Source organism: Perna viridis, chromosome 11, assembly GCF_037379345.1.
Source record: "Perna viridis isolate PV_CMFRI_1.1 ecotype Kerala chromosome 11, ASM3737934v1, whole genome shotgun sequence".
NCBI lineage: Eukaryota > Metazoa > Mollusca > Bivalvia > Mytilida > Mytilidae > Perna > Perna viridis.
In genome coordinates this window covers 24,834,978-24,848,997 of record NC_142455.1, presented here as the reverse complement: position 1 = coordinate 24,848,997, position 14,020 = coordinate 24,834,978, and the positions used below count along the sequence as shown (strand labels likewise).

Sequence of the window (14,020 nt, the reverse complement as noted above, 5' to 3'; positions counted from 1 at the left end):
TTTCTACCTCTATAAAGTCTACCATATCTTCAAAACAAATGCAATGTTCAATTTTTCATTCATTCGGGGATTGGAAAAGATATTTTTGGAAAGACCCATTTTCTGATTTTTCTACGAATTTAAAATTTCAGGGGCCAGTTTGAAACAAATTGAGTTGTCTTTTCTAATCTCTAAGTACACATGGGCAAGTAAGGATACAGACTTTTAGGAAAGTGAAACAGTTAATGGTGACTTTGTGATGCAAGCAAGAGTACCATTTTTATTTTATATTTTTTTATTGGGTGGGTATAATTATTGAAAATCAAGCCAAAAATACAAAATGAAATATATATGGAAGGAAAGAATACATTTTTTCTACTGTTGTACGTTTTTTTTTCCAGTCAAATTAAAGTCAATAATAATCTTCTTTACTTGTCTGTTGATTATTTTGCCATCCATATGCTATAAATTTGGAAATTAATACATTTTTAAAGAGGAAAAAAAAGTTGCCAGTATGTTTAATGAGCAGTTTTCAATTTTTTGAGAATGGGATCAAAATTTTTTATCATATAGCTGTAGTTTTGATTTAAAAAAAAACATATAGTAAAAGTATATTGTAATATTCTGGATTACTTTATTATTATGAGTTTTGTCACAATTCACTAATAGCATTGGATCAGTGGAAGATGAGGGGTGACCATTGATTTGCTAAATTAAAACACTGTATTTCAAAAGATCCTTACAGATCTCACACGACCATCCTTTATTGAGATTCCTTTTTTTTTCGGTAGATGTCTGTTAGTAGTTTGAGGTAGTTGAGCACATCTTCCGGGATACCTGACCGAAGAACTCTGTTAGAGTATGTCCTTAGACTACTAGTGGCTAGGCTGCTCTGTTGACGCTCTGGCCTACTAACAGACCCCACGTGGGGCTGAGAGCATTTCCCCACTCTAACTTTTTGGGAGTACGTCAACATATACAGTGTGAGTCATTAGTTTGCACCCAATGAGATGCTGAGTTATATCCAAGAAGAATAAAATGAACGAAGCCAGTTTATTAGGACATTTTTAGTGAATTAACATAAATTTTTGAACTTTAACTTGTTTCAATTATATAACGAGAATAGGTATGATGTATTGTCAAAGAGACAAAAACCCCACCGGGATGAAAATGTCAGCCCAAGGCCACCCATTCGTCTTCAATGAACGATGAGCAATCATAAAACGGGGCAGACTGCAGCTGGCCCCAAAACACCATTATACACAGGTACAGCAAAAGAGTTGCCCCTGCATACCCATGTAACATAAAAAAAAATAAACTAAAAGTGAAAACGAAACGAGACGAGGCCTCACCTGGGACAGGCGTAAAAAATGCTGCGGGGTTAAAAGTACTTAAGTACTTGAACACACCTAAAAATCAGTTCAAAAAGTTCTAAGTCCATTGTTAAACGGAGACTGATTATAAATTACACAAATGTATTAAGACCTACTGGCAGTTAACTGATGTGTCAGCTCCAGAATACTTTAAACCTACAAAAAGTTACGTCCTCATCGTATGTTGAATCAATCTCGATTCTTCCCAAGCTGGGTTTGAACCACGGTACATCATAAGTCATACAGTAAGGACACAACTCATGTCCTGCCAAAAAAATGCTTTTAAATATAGTGTTTTAATTTCTAGGTAAAGACCCTATGAGCGAATCAATGTTAATACCACAAAATGCTTTACTTAACAATTTGACAACAATATCTAAACTACATCCCTTACGAATGAGCCTATTCAGCGGTTTAGTTAACTTATTGGGTGAGTATCTAGCTTTCCGTGCTTTGTATAGAATTACTGTAAAACGAAGGGTGGGAGGTACCAGCATGATGAACATGAAGTGGATGATAAAATGAAAAAAAAGGATGGGACACAAGGATAATAGGGTCGACAAATTTTGATTGCCACTAGAAAAAGGGGGATGGGTAAGGTCGGGCAATTTAGCCTCCTGTGGCGGAGCGCAAAGGTTCATACCACAGCAGGGTTCTTTAACGTGCGAGGAACGTGACATCTTTCCCAATACGGTGCACCACTCCATGGTTTACGGTCAGATTTTCCGTATTATAGCCTGACAACCCCAGCATGTAACATGCCAGGGGTTCCCCATTCCACCACCTGGGGCACACATCCCAGTTGCTCTGTGGGCAGAGCGCCTGGCCCCCGGCTAGGTTTCTGAGCACTATTTAGGCGCATTTCACGACAAGCTTAGCGCTGCTGCAGGCCTATTCTTTTAACATCCGGACCTGCACGGGGCTCTACCATATATGATGATACAGTTAGTCAAATAAACAAACTTCCAGCGAGATAATATCAAAAGCTCATAAAAAAACTGGTGACACTCATCAAATGTTGCTACACCATGACAATCTTGACAATGAGGAATCAGATCGCAACCTTTTTTTTTAAAAAAAAACATGCCTCCAAACCAAAACCACAGATATTTCGATAAATCTGCAAGATATGGTACAGGCCAAAAATCAACTATCGGTATGATCACTTGTAACATTGAGGAAGTTATATCAAAAATTATTTTCAACGTAAACTGGACAATGAGCTCAGTATTACAAGTCAATAAAGCTTTTATGTTTAACTAAGGTATACGCCCAAACCTGTCTCTCCTTCCGTACGTCCGTCACGCACATGTTCGCATGATAACTCGAAAACATTTGATCAAGTCTAGTTGAAAAAATAATGATTTATAGTGGGAAGCACCCTTTATTTTTTTTAATTCCAATTTTTTGTTTTCGACTTATTTACATTTATTCATAGAAAAAGTGGTGTTTTACAGTTTTCGCGCAATACAAATGTAACTCAAAAAACGCTTAATTTCATTAATTAATTGAAACTTTGTGAAGATGTATATATCTATTGTGGGAAGCTCCTTTTATTTTGTTTATAAATTCTTATATTTGAGTTTCAGAATTTATTTATAAAAAGGGGGAAGTTTTAAAGACGCACAATTGCACATGTTGATATGAAACTTTTGGGAAATGTATATATCTAAAATGGGAAGCTCCCTTTCATTTTTCTTATATGTATAAGTCCAATTTTTAATTTGAATACACTTTCAGCAACTTGTGTGGTATATCAGAATTGGATCCAAATCAGCATAGTAAAACCAATCATATTTGTTTTTTTAAGTATACAACTTTTGAGAATGTTTCATCTATATGTTCTTCTTCATGCACATGGATATGTTTTTGGAGGATTGCTCGAAAATCTACTTATCAGCTATAAGTAAAAAGTTGTTTATTTATTATGTTGCCCAAGTATCAATAAACAAATCTTTCATGTGTGGGACATGATGTTTCTAAGGTAGTCCTACTTTGAGTGCTTTTGGAGTTGAGTGATTTTGGATTGCGGTGAATCACTTTGTCTAGTTTGCTAGTAGACTTTTAATCGTAAAAGTAATTTTATAAGGGTTTGGAACTTTACAATTCAGTTGATTCCTGTATTATTGTCGAGTAAAATAGAGATTACTTTCATGAGAAAGTCTCAAATATAGCTGTCCCTCAAAGATTGTCTTCGTAGTATAGATGGAAATAATAATTACTTCTTTTCAACTGCCGGTAACGAAGACATATATACTCTTAAATTAGAAAGTTTCAAAGGCGGATCAAGGTTCGATGCCCCCTCCCGTTTTTTTTGGGAAAATGGTTGAAATGAAAGAAAATCAATGAAGCGGGACGATGCTAGCCCTTACTTAGTCAGTAATCGTGCACTTTCCTGTACTCCTGATTTAGGTTTATACTGCTTTAACCAGGAACATGCAATACTAACGGGGAATTGATACATCTACCCCCTAAATGAAAACCATTGTCCAAACTATACGACAAACGTGATGACTTTTCATTCCGTATTGTCAATTACTTTCATCTGTGGCAACATCCCTTCGTCTACCCTGGGCTTGACTTTTTATGAGCAACTTGGTGGGTGTTTCTAGAATAGCAGGACGCTTACCCTATCGGTGCATCTGATCCACACTCCCAGTTTTTAGTCCGAGTTGTTCATTTACTTTTGTTTAGTCTGTACTATTTTGGTTATTTGTTGTGTGTGTGTTTTCAATGTCTGGTCTTTGTCCGTGATTACATTGTTTTGATTTCCGCTAGAATCTTGGTGTCCTTGATTAGTCTTTGCACGTCCAAGTTGAAACATATTGAGTCGTTTTATGAGTCTTCTATTTTCGGTAGATGTCTGTTAGTAGTTTGAGGTAGTTGAGCACATCTTTCGAGATACCTTACCGAAGAACTCTGTTAGAGTATGTCCTTAGACGACTAGTGGCTTGGCTGCTCTGTTGACGCTCTGGCCTACTAACAGACCCCATGTGGGTCTGAGAGCATTTCCCCACTCTAACTTTTTGGGAGTACGTCAACATATAGAGTGTGAGTCATTAGTTTGCACCCAATGAGATGCTGAGTTATATCCAAGAAGAATAAAATGAACGAAGCCAGCTTATTAGGACATTTTTAGTGAATTAACATAAATTTTTGAACTTTAACTTGTTTCAATTATATAACGAGAATAGGTATGATGTATTGTCAAAGAGACAAAAACCCCACCGGGATGAAAATGTCAGCCCAAGGCCACCCATTCGTCTTCAATGAACGATGAGCAATCATAAAACGGGGCAGACTGCAGCTGGCCCCAAAACACCATTATACACAGGTACAGCAAAAGAGTTGCCCCTGCATACCCATGTAACATAAAAAAAAATAAACTAAAAGTGAAAACGAAACGAGACGAGGCCTCACCTGGGACAGGCGTAAAAAATGCTGCGGGGTTAAAAGTACTTAAGTACTTGAACACACCTAAAAATCAGTTCAAAAAGTTCTAAGTCCATTGTTAAACGGAGACTGATTATAAATTACACAAATGTACTAAGACCTACTGGCAGTTAACTGACATGTCAGCTCCAGAATACTTTAAACCTACAAAAAGTTACGTCCTCATCGTATGTTGAATCAATCTCGATTCTTCCCAAGCTGGGTTTGAACCACGGTACATCATAAGTCATACAGTAAGGACACAACTCATGTCCTGCCAAACAAATGCTTTTAAATATAGTGTTTTAATTTCTAGGTAAAGGCCCTATGAGCGAATCAATGTTAATACCACAAAATGCTTTACTTAACAATTTGACAACAATATCTAAACTACATCCCTTACGAATGAGCCTATTCAGCGGTTTAGTTAACTTATTGGGTGAGTATCTAGCTTTCCGTGCTTTGTGTAGAATTACTGTAAAACGAAGGGTGGGAGGTACCAGCATGATGAACATGAAGTGGATGATAAAATGAAAAAAAGGATGGGACACAAGGATAATAGGGTCGACAAATTTTGATTGCCACTAGAAAAAGGGGGATGGGTAAGGTCGGGCAATTTAGCCTCCTGTGGCGGAGCGCAAAGGTTCATACCACAGCAGGGTTCTTTAACGTGCGAGGAACGTGACATCTTTCCCAATACGGTGCACCACTCTATGGTTTACGGTCAGATTTTCCGTATTATAGCCTGACAACCCCAGCATGTAACATGCCAGGGGTACCCCATTCCACCACCTGGGGCACATATCCCAGTTGCTCTGTGGGCAGAGCGCCTGGCCCCCGGCTAGGTTTCTGGGCACTATTTAGGCGCATTTCACGACAAGCTTAGCGCTGCTGCAGGCCTATTCTTTTAACACCCGGACCTGCACGGGGCTCTACCATATATGATGATACAGTTAGTCAAATAAACAAACTTCCAGCGAGATAATATCAAAAGCTCATAAAAAAACTGGTGACACTCATCAAATGTTGCTACACCATGACAATCTTGACAATGAGGAATCAGATCGCAACCTTTTTTTTAAAAAAAAAACATGCCTCCAAACCAAAACCACAGATATTTCGATAAATCTGCAAGATATGGTACAGGCCAAAAATCAACTATCGGTATGATCACTTGTAACATTGAGGAAGTTATATCAAAAATTATTTTCAACGTAAACTGGACAATGAGCTCAGTACTACAAGTCAATAAAGCTTTTATGTTTAACTAAGGTATACGCCCAAACCTGTCTCTCCTTCCGTACGTCCGTCACGCACATGTTCGCATGATAACTCGAAAACATTTGATCAAGTCTAGTTGAAAAAATAATAATTTATAGTGGGAAGCACCCTTTATTTTTTTTAATTCCAATTTTTCGTTTTCGACTTATTTACATTTATTCATAGAAAAAGTGGTGTTTTACAGTTTTCGCGCAATACAAATGTAACTCAAAAAATGCTTAATTTCATTAATTAATTGAAACTTTGTGAAGATGTATATATCTATTGTGGGAAGCTCCTTTTATTTTGTTTTTAAATTCTTATATTCGAGTTTCAGAATTTATTTATAAAAAGGGGGAAGTTTTAAAGATGCACAATTGCACATGTTGATATGAAACTTTTGGGAAGTGTATATATCTAAAATGGGAAGCTCCCTTTCATTTTTCTTATATGTATAAGTCCAATTTTTAATTTGAATACACTTTCAGCAACATGTGTGGTATATCAGAATTGGATCCAAATCAGCATAGTAAAACCAATCATATTTGTTTTTTTAAGTATACACCTTTTGAGAATGTTTCATCTATATGTTCTTCTTCGTGCACATGGATATGTTTTTGGAGGATTGCTCGAAAATCTACTTATCAGCTAAGTAAAAAGTTGTTTATTTATTATGTTGCCCAAGTATCAATAAACAAATCTTTCATGTGTGGGACATGATGTTTCTAAGGTAGTCCTACTTTGAGTGCTTTTGGAGTTGTGTGATTGTGGATTGCGGTGAATCACTGTCTAGTTTGCTAGTAGACTTTTAATGGTAAAAGTAATTCTATAAGGGTTTGGAACTTTACATTTCAGTTGATTCCTGTATTATTGTCGAGTAAAATAGAGATTACTTTCATGAGAAAGTCTCAAATATAGCTGTCCCTCAAAGATTGTCTTCATAGTATAGATGGAAATAATAATTACTTCTTTTCAACTGCCGGTAATGAAGACATATATACTCTTAAATTAGAAAGTTTCAAAGGCGGATCAAGGTTCGATGCCCCCTCCCGTTTTTTGGGAAAATGGTTGAAATGAAAGAAAATCAATGAAGCGGGACGATGCTAGCCCTTACTTAGTCAGTAATCGTGCACTTTCCTGTACTCCTGATTTAGGTTTATATTGCTTTAACCAGGAACATGCAATACTAACGGGGAATTGATACATCTACCCCCTAAATGAAAACCATTGTCCAAACTATACGACAAACGTGATGACTTTTCATTCCGTATTGTCAATTACTTTCATCTGTGGCAACATCCCTTCGTCTCCCCTGGGCTTGACTTTTTATGAGCAACTTGGTGGGTGTTTCTAGAATAGCAGGACGCTTACCCTATCGGTGCATCTGATCCACACTCCCAGTTTTTAGTCCGAGTTTTTCATTTACTTTTGTTTAGTCTGTACTATTTTGGTTATTTGTTGTGTGTGTGTTTTCAATGTCTGGTCTTTGTCCGTGATTACATTGTTTTGATTTCCGCTAGAATCTTGGTTTCCTTGATTAGTCTTTGCACGTCCAAGTTGAAACCCATTGAGTCGTTTTATGAGTCTTCTCTATTTTCGAGCGGTTCTCGACGTTTTTTACTGGATATTTATCCCCCTACAATTAAAAGTTGGGACATTTTCTTTTACCATCCTACGTCTCCTCTTCCGTCCCGTCCCGTACATTTTGCACGATAACTGAAAGACTTAAAAAATATTTTCATTTATTTATGTTCTTCTTCAAGCACATCAGGGAGTTGTGTTCATTTTGGGGCATCCGTGATTTTCCAGCAAAATTCCCCATATTTCAAAGACTAACCAATACCGATTATTTCATATTCCTATACTGCACCCATTGCATCCAAAATTTTCAATTATACAAGGCTACAGATTGAGGACTTCAAGACTAAACCGCCTGACTGTTCTTGTAAAAACTCTCCATTCAAATATGGTCCATCCGGTCACGTCGTTACGGGAGGTTTAACCATAATCGGAAACGAATCTCTGCGTAATATCCTTTCTAAAGGTCCCAAGTACCGTGAACCATGCTCCATAAATTGGATGCCGTGGAGTACTACGCAAGAAAATGGATAAAACGAGAACAAGAAGACATTGATTCTCAGTCAGAGTGGTTAAAGGCCGTGAGGTCTTTAATTTCGAAACGAATGACAGTTTTAAGTAGGTCAATGAGTGCCAATGCTACATCAGTTTTGAAAGACCCCGATGTAGCAAAAACATTGTCTACTATACATGACAAATGTGTTGTCGTACCAGCAGAGAAAGCCTAAAACAACATTGTCTTGTCTGCAAAACATTACGTCCAAAGTTTATTATCAGAGTAAAATGTAGAAAATAATAACTGTGACAAGACCTATACTGCTTCCACACAATCCAAAAAGAGATTGTGGAAAACCATAAATCTGTGCTATCTTTTTTTGGTCTCTCTACCAAAGACGATGATTGTGCATGATTTACGGTCTATGTACTGGATTCCTAAACTCCAAAAGAATCCATACAAACAACGTTACATAGCTGGATCTGCAAAATGTACCATCAAATCTATTTCAATACTTCTAACTTCTATACTCATAGCTGTCAAAGAGAGTCTGCAGTCCTACCACAACACTTGTTACTCCCGTAGTTGTATCAATTCAATGTGAATCCTGAAAAATTCAAAAGATCTTCTGGAGAACATCAGTTCAAGAATATTATCAGAATATAATAGCATTAAAACCTATGATTTTTCAACACTGCATACTTCTATTCCCCATACTCAGCCATACTCAGTTAAAATCCTGACTTAAAAACATATTTTACATCGTTGTTTTTTTCTTCAAAAAAGATGGTACACCTAAATACAAATATATAGTTCTTGGTAGAGATTCCTCATACTTTGTATAAGAAATAATTCCAAATCATCTTTCAAATATACAGAAGATGTTTACAAAATGCTGGAATTTTTAATCGACAACATATTTATCCAGCCTAGTGGACGCGGTTTTAACAAACGGTCGGCCTTCCAATGGGAACAAATTGTGCTCCTCTACTTATTGACCTATTCCTTCACTCATATGAGGCTGACTTAATAGCTGATCTGATTCGAAAGGAAGGATATCGTTTAGCTAGATCCTTTAATCTCAGTTTCCGTTATATTGATGACGTCTTATCTTTAAACAATCCTAATTTTGGGGATTTGATACATCGCATCTACCCCAAAGAACTTGAGATAAAGGATACTACAGACACTGTGAAGTCATCCTCATATCTCGACCTACACTTAGAAATCGATGGTAAGGGAAAACTATTGACCAAACTTTACGACAATCGTGATGATTTTTCATTCAGAATTGTCAACTTTCCTTTCATCTGTGGCAACATCCCTTCAGCACCTGCGTATGGACTGTTCATATCACAACTAATACGTTATGCGAGAGCTTGCCGAAACTACGGAGGCATTTTGTATCGCTCTAGACTTCTGACAAGTAGGCTTTGGAATAGGGTTATGTTGCTACAAGATTGATGTCATCACTACAGAAGTTTTATGGTCGTCATCATGAACTCGTGGATCGTTACAGTGTATCCATCTGCACCATGAAAACTAGTCTGAAAATCCTCTGACTCTGCAACCCTCCTCTTTTTTATTTGGATATATCAATATCCAAATAAAAAAGAGGAGGGTTGCAGGGTCAGAGGAAATTCGGACTACATGAAAACTGATTTGTTTAACGTGTCATAGTCATAGTTTTCCTTTTTCTTTCGACTACCCCGGACTTGACTTTTTATGAACAACTGGTGTTTCTAGAAAGCAGAGGTCACTTACTCTACCGGTGCACTTGGTCCATGCTCCCAGTTTTTAGTGGAGTCCGAGTTGCTCATTTGCTTTTGATACTTTGTATGTATGATTTTAGTTACTTTATGTTCTTTGTTGTGTATGTCTGTTTTCAATGTTTGGTCTATACAATACAATACAATACAATACAATACAATATAAAAGCAGTACAACCTAAGCTCCTTGGAGCTTTCAAAATCGACATACATGCACAACAATGGCATTTACATCACAAGTACAATATATGGCAACAATCTAGTCCTTTTCATGCAAACATACATAAATCATCAGTCAACATATAAGGCAAATAGTAGCAAATGTAAAATAGGATTGAAAATGAAAGCGCAGCAGTATAAATAGTCAATAATGTAAAAGCATAAAGCAGAACTGTTACGGATAAAAAGCAGAACAATGACATGACCTGCCGTTCCATGAGTTTAGATGATTCTTAAATTGAGTAAAAGATGATTCTCCACGAAAGTGGTCTGGCAGGTCATTCCAGGTTTTTGCAGCAAAATATTTCATAGTTTAACCCATACCTTGATGTTTTGACGCTGAGTAGTTTTGCTGTGTTCTGATATCTGAAATTATATTTAATTTTATTTATCAAGTTTGTGATAGGTTGAGCAATGGCTGGTTTAGCAAGTTTTAGCAATTTACTATCTATGCCTGTTGCATTAGCTCTATCTATTTGTTTTCCACCACTGCTGGTGGACCTGAGGTCCCCGAGGGTATTCACCAACCCAGTAGTCAGACTTGTCTGACCCCGAATAATATCACATATTATCTATACTTTTTTATGAAATTTGTAGTATTCCAAATTTATAAATACGTAAAACACCGAGGCTTCATTCCTTGCATTCCATATGGTAGAACCTCTCGGTGATGTATTTGGCTTCCTCATTCGATAGTTTTGGTTATGAGTACTTCTTGTATACAATTAATATTTTGATTATGATCTTCCTACACATTTGATTTTAATGCTGCTGATGAGAGGTTACTCCTTGAAACACATGTACAGCATATCGAAATTGACAATATATAAAACTGGTATTTTTTTTGTATTCTATAAAATTACACTCAATATCTTTAAATTTTAACGGTTCGATATCTTGTTTTTATTTTCGTTAATTTTTGCTATGCTTGGGTGTTCTTCTTCATTGATAGCTAACTCTGATCCTATATCATATGCCACATTTATGAAAAAAGTTGTTAAATTCTGTGGCTACTTGTGCTTGATCATTAATGATTTGATCATTCTCTTCCAGTATTATGTCTTTGTTACTGATGTTGCCTTTATTACTTAAAAAAGGTTTGATTGTAGGCCAGAAGTTACTAGACCTAAGGCCACCGATATACCGTCCGAAAAAATATTGTTTTATGGATGCTTTCTTAATTTTATTAACTAAGTTCCTCTGTTGTCTATAATTTTCCAAGTTTTTACTAGGTTTAAATTTTAGGTACCTATTATGCATCATCGTTTTCTTGTGTACTGCTTTTCTTAGCTTACTATTTATAAAAGAGGGCAGGCCTTGCTATTGTTTTACTACTTTTCATTGAGGCATGTTTGTCCATTATTTCAGTGAAAACTGATTCAAAATGGTTATATGTTAAATCAACATTACTTTCTGAGTTAAGACTATTAAAATCTGCATTATTCAGACCATTGAAAAAATTTTCTTCAGAGAAATTTTTAAAACATCTGTAATTTTTAGTAGCATGTTTTCTAGATTCAACATCGCTCCTGAACTGTATTGATATCATGTGCTCATCACTCAAACCACAATTAAAATTCATAACATTCATACAGTGATATGTGGAATTTGACAATATATCGTCGTTGAGACTGGGGTTTGCATTTTTGTAAAACATGTTGGTTCCTTAACTAAATTATGCAAATCAAGAATATCACATACAGATGTTGAAGGAATGGATTGATCATATTTGAACATGTTATAATTCATATCACCTATTTAAACCTTGGTTCCCTTGATTACTCTTTTTTTCTAAATATTTTAGTCCTGTAGTTGTAAAAATAAGGGTATGAAGTAAATATGAAAAAAAAAAAAAAGATATCGTAACTGGGGAATATTTTAATTTAGTTAACGTCAGAGGCGGGTCCAGCGATTTTAAAAGGAGGATTCCAGAAAAGGGGGTTAGAAACTATATTTTCTCATTTTTGTCCAAAAATTTGCACGAAATTTACAAAATTTTTAGGGGTGGGGGTCCGACACCTGGAAGCATTCTCTTGGATCCGTCAATGTTTATACATGTTATCAAGGATTTAAGTATAGGAGAGTTCTTCGTGATGTCATCACTTACCTGTGATTTGGTTGTGGTTGGCAAAAAAATCCATTGAATGGCATAGGGTATCAACTTTAAATCATCATAACTTTTTCATTTTTAAAGATAATTGAAAAATTCTTTCGGTTCCCAACATTGCAAATAAAATTCTTTTTATCCAAGGAATTTTTAAATAAATATTCAGTAATTAGACTATGTGTACATAAGAATTTAATTATAATTTTATACAAATATAGAGGTTTACTTATAAATATCACTACAAACTTATTTTTTCAAGTACAATAGTTATAAATTCACCTACATAATATGAATTATTTTATCTAAATGAAACATTTTACAGAACCAAAATTGGATATAAAATAACAGTTATAGTTTTAAAAATTGGGATTATAATCATGAAATTGTCAATTGTTTATTTAGTTGTTTATTTGCCAACCAATTTGACACTTAATGATATGCAAATTAGTGAATATGACATCACAAATGAGATTGGCGAACTCTCCTATAATGATAAATGGACATCCTTGATGTAATATGTGATTTTACCGGGAATAGTCCCTGGATTTGAATTTTACATGTCAAAATAAGTATATCTTATACCGTACTGACTGACTTAGGGCCTTTTTACGTCCTTGACTCTCGCACGGAAAGTTAACACCGTATCAACATAGGTCTTTATTTTTTTTTTTAAATTTAATACTTTTTCCCGGGCATTTTTTTTTAAAATGGGTACGCGTGCCACCTGGCGGAGTGACATTTACAAAAAGTCACGTGACTTTGTTATTCATCCGCCATTTTGATTTTAATCGCAACTTCCTGAGAAAGATGAATGATTGTTGACAAAAATTAATGCATCATTATATTCTACCAATGGATTGGTCAGTACTAAAATGACTTGTTGAAAAGAGAAAGCAAGTCAAACACCGCATGGTAAGCAAGATAGGTACTCGAAATTCCCAAGAAATGATGTCATCCTTATACCTGGAAGATCGACTTCCGTTCTAACATGCAAATACACACCTTTACAAAAACATAGCACTTCAATTATTGTTTACCAGGAGTATCCTTGTAAAATGCCTTGTTAGTAAATCGTACTGGCTGAATTTCTTAGTGATATCAGAATTTAACATACATTCTTCATGAATAGGACACATTTGTCAACTGCAAATAGTAGGGCACACCTGTCGGTCCTGACTCCTGGTGTGTGTAATTATTCTGAAATCTAAGAAACAGCATTTTGTTCAGAAGTTGGTTGTTTAGACAGTATTTTATAAGCTGAAAGGAGTTGTTAAATAAATGCTACCTTATACTTTTTGTTTAAACACTGTATATAGCTTGTTGTTAGACAAATTCCTTCTTAGTTATTGGATTGTTTCCCTTTTCCTGTGAATTTTTATCCAGGAGATTCAAAATTATACTTGCTGGAAGATGCAAGATTTAATTAAGACCTTTACAAATAACATACTTTGTACCTCTTCATAGTACAAAATGTATGTTAACTGTCTAGACCGGGCAAGTTAAATGTTCATCTCACAAAATTTACGTGATACAAAAAAAAATTTTAACACACAGAATCAATATGTTACAACTTACAAATTTGTGAGTCTTAATAATTTATTAGTTTCCTTTCTTTTTTAATCATGTGTTGGAGGTTGTCAGTTGTCTTCCTGGCTAAGTCAAACAAAAGACTTTTAAATGGTAGTCTCTGCTTCTCCCTGAAGCATGCTGTATTTAAAGAAACTGAGTGACAGCCGATGGGTCATAGTGGAGTGTTTGAGTGTGACTGTTTGACTACATATAGGCTGTTGCTTCTGTGAGCTAAAAC

General features: G+C 35.6%; 1 protein-coding gene across 3 annotated transcripts in view; it reads left to right on the top strand.

The window, feature by feature from the left end:
• Positions 1-12,964: 12,964 nt before the first annotated feature.
• Positions 12,965-14,020, top strand: part of LOC148603485 (tyrosine-protein phosphatase non-receptor type 4-like) — a 113,922-nt gene continuing 112,866 nt past the window's right edge. For 2 of the 3 annotated variants that reach the window (XM_088551769.1, XM_088551766.1), the window contains exon 1: positions 12,965-13,125. The gene's annotated coding sequence lies outside the window, so the exon portion shown is untranslated. Of the gene's footprint in view, positions 13,126-13,177; positions 13,276-14,020 lie in introns of those variants that run through there. The other variant, XM_088551767.1, reaches the window with a different exon arrangement.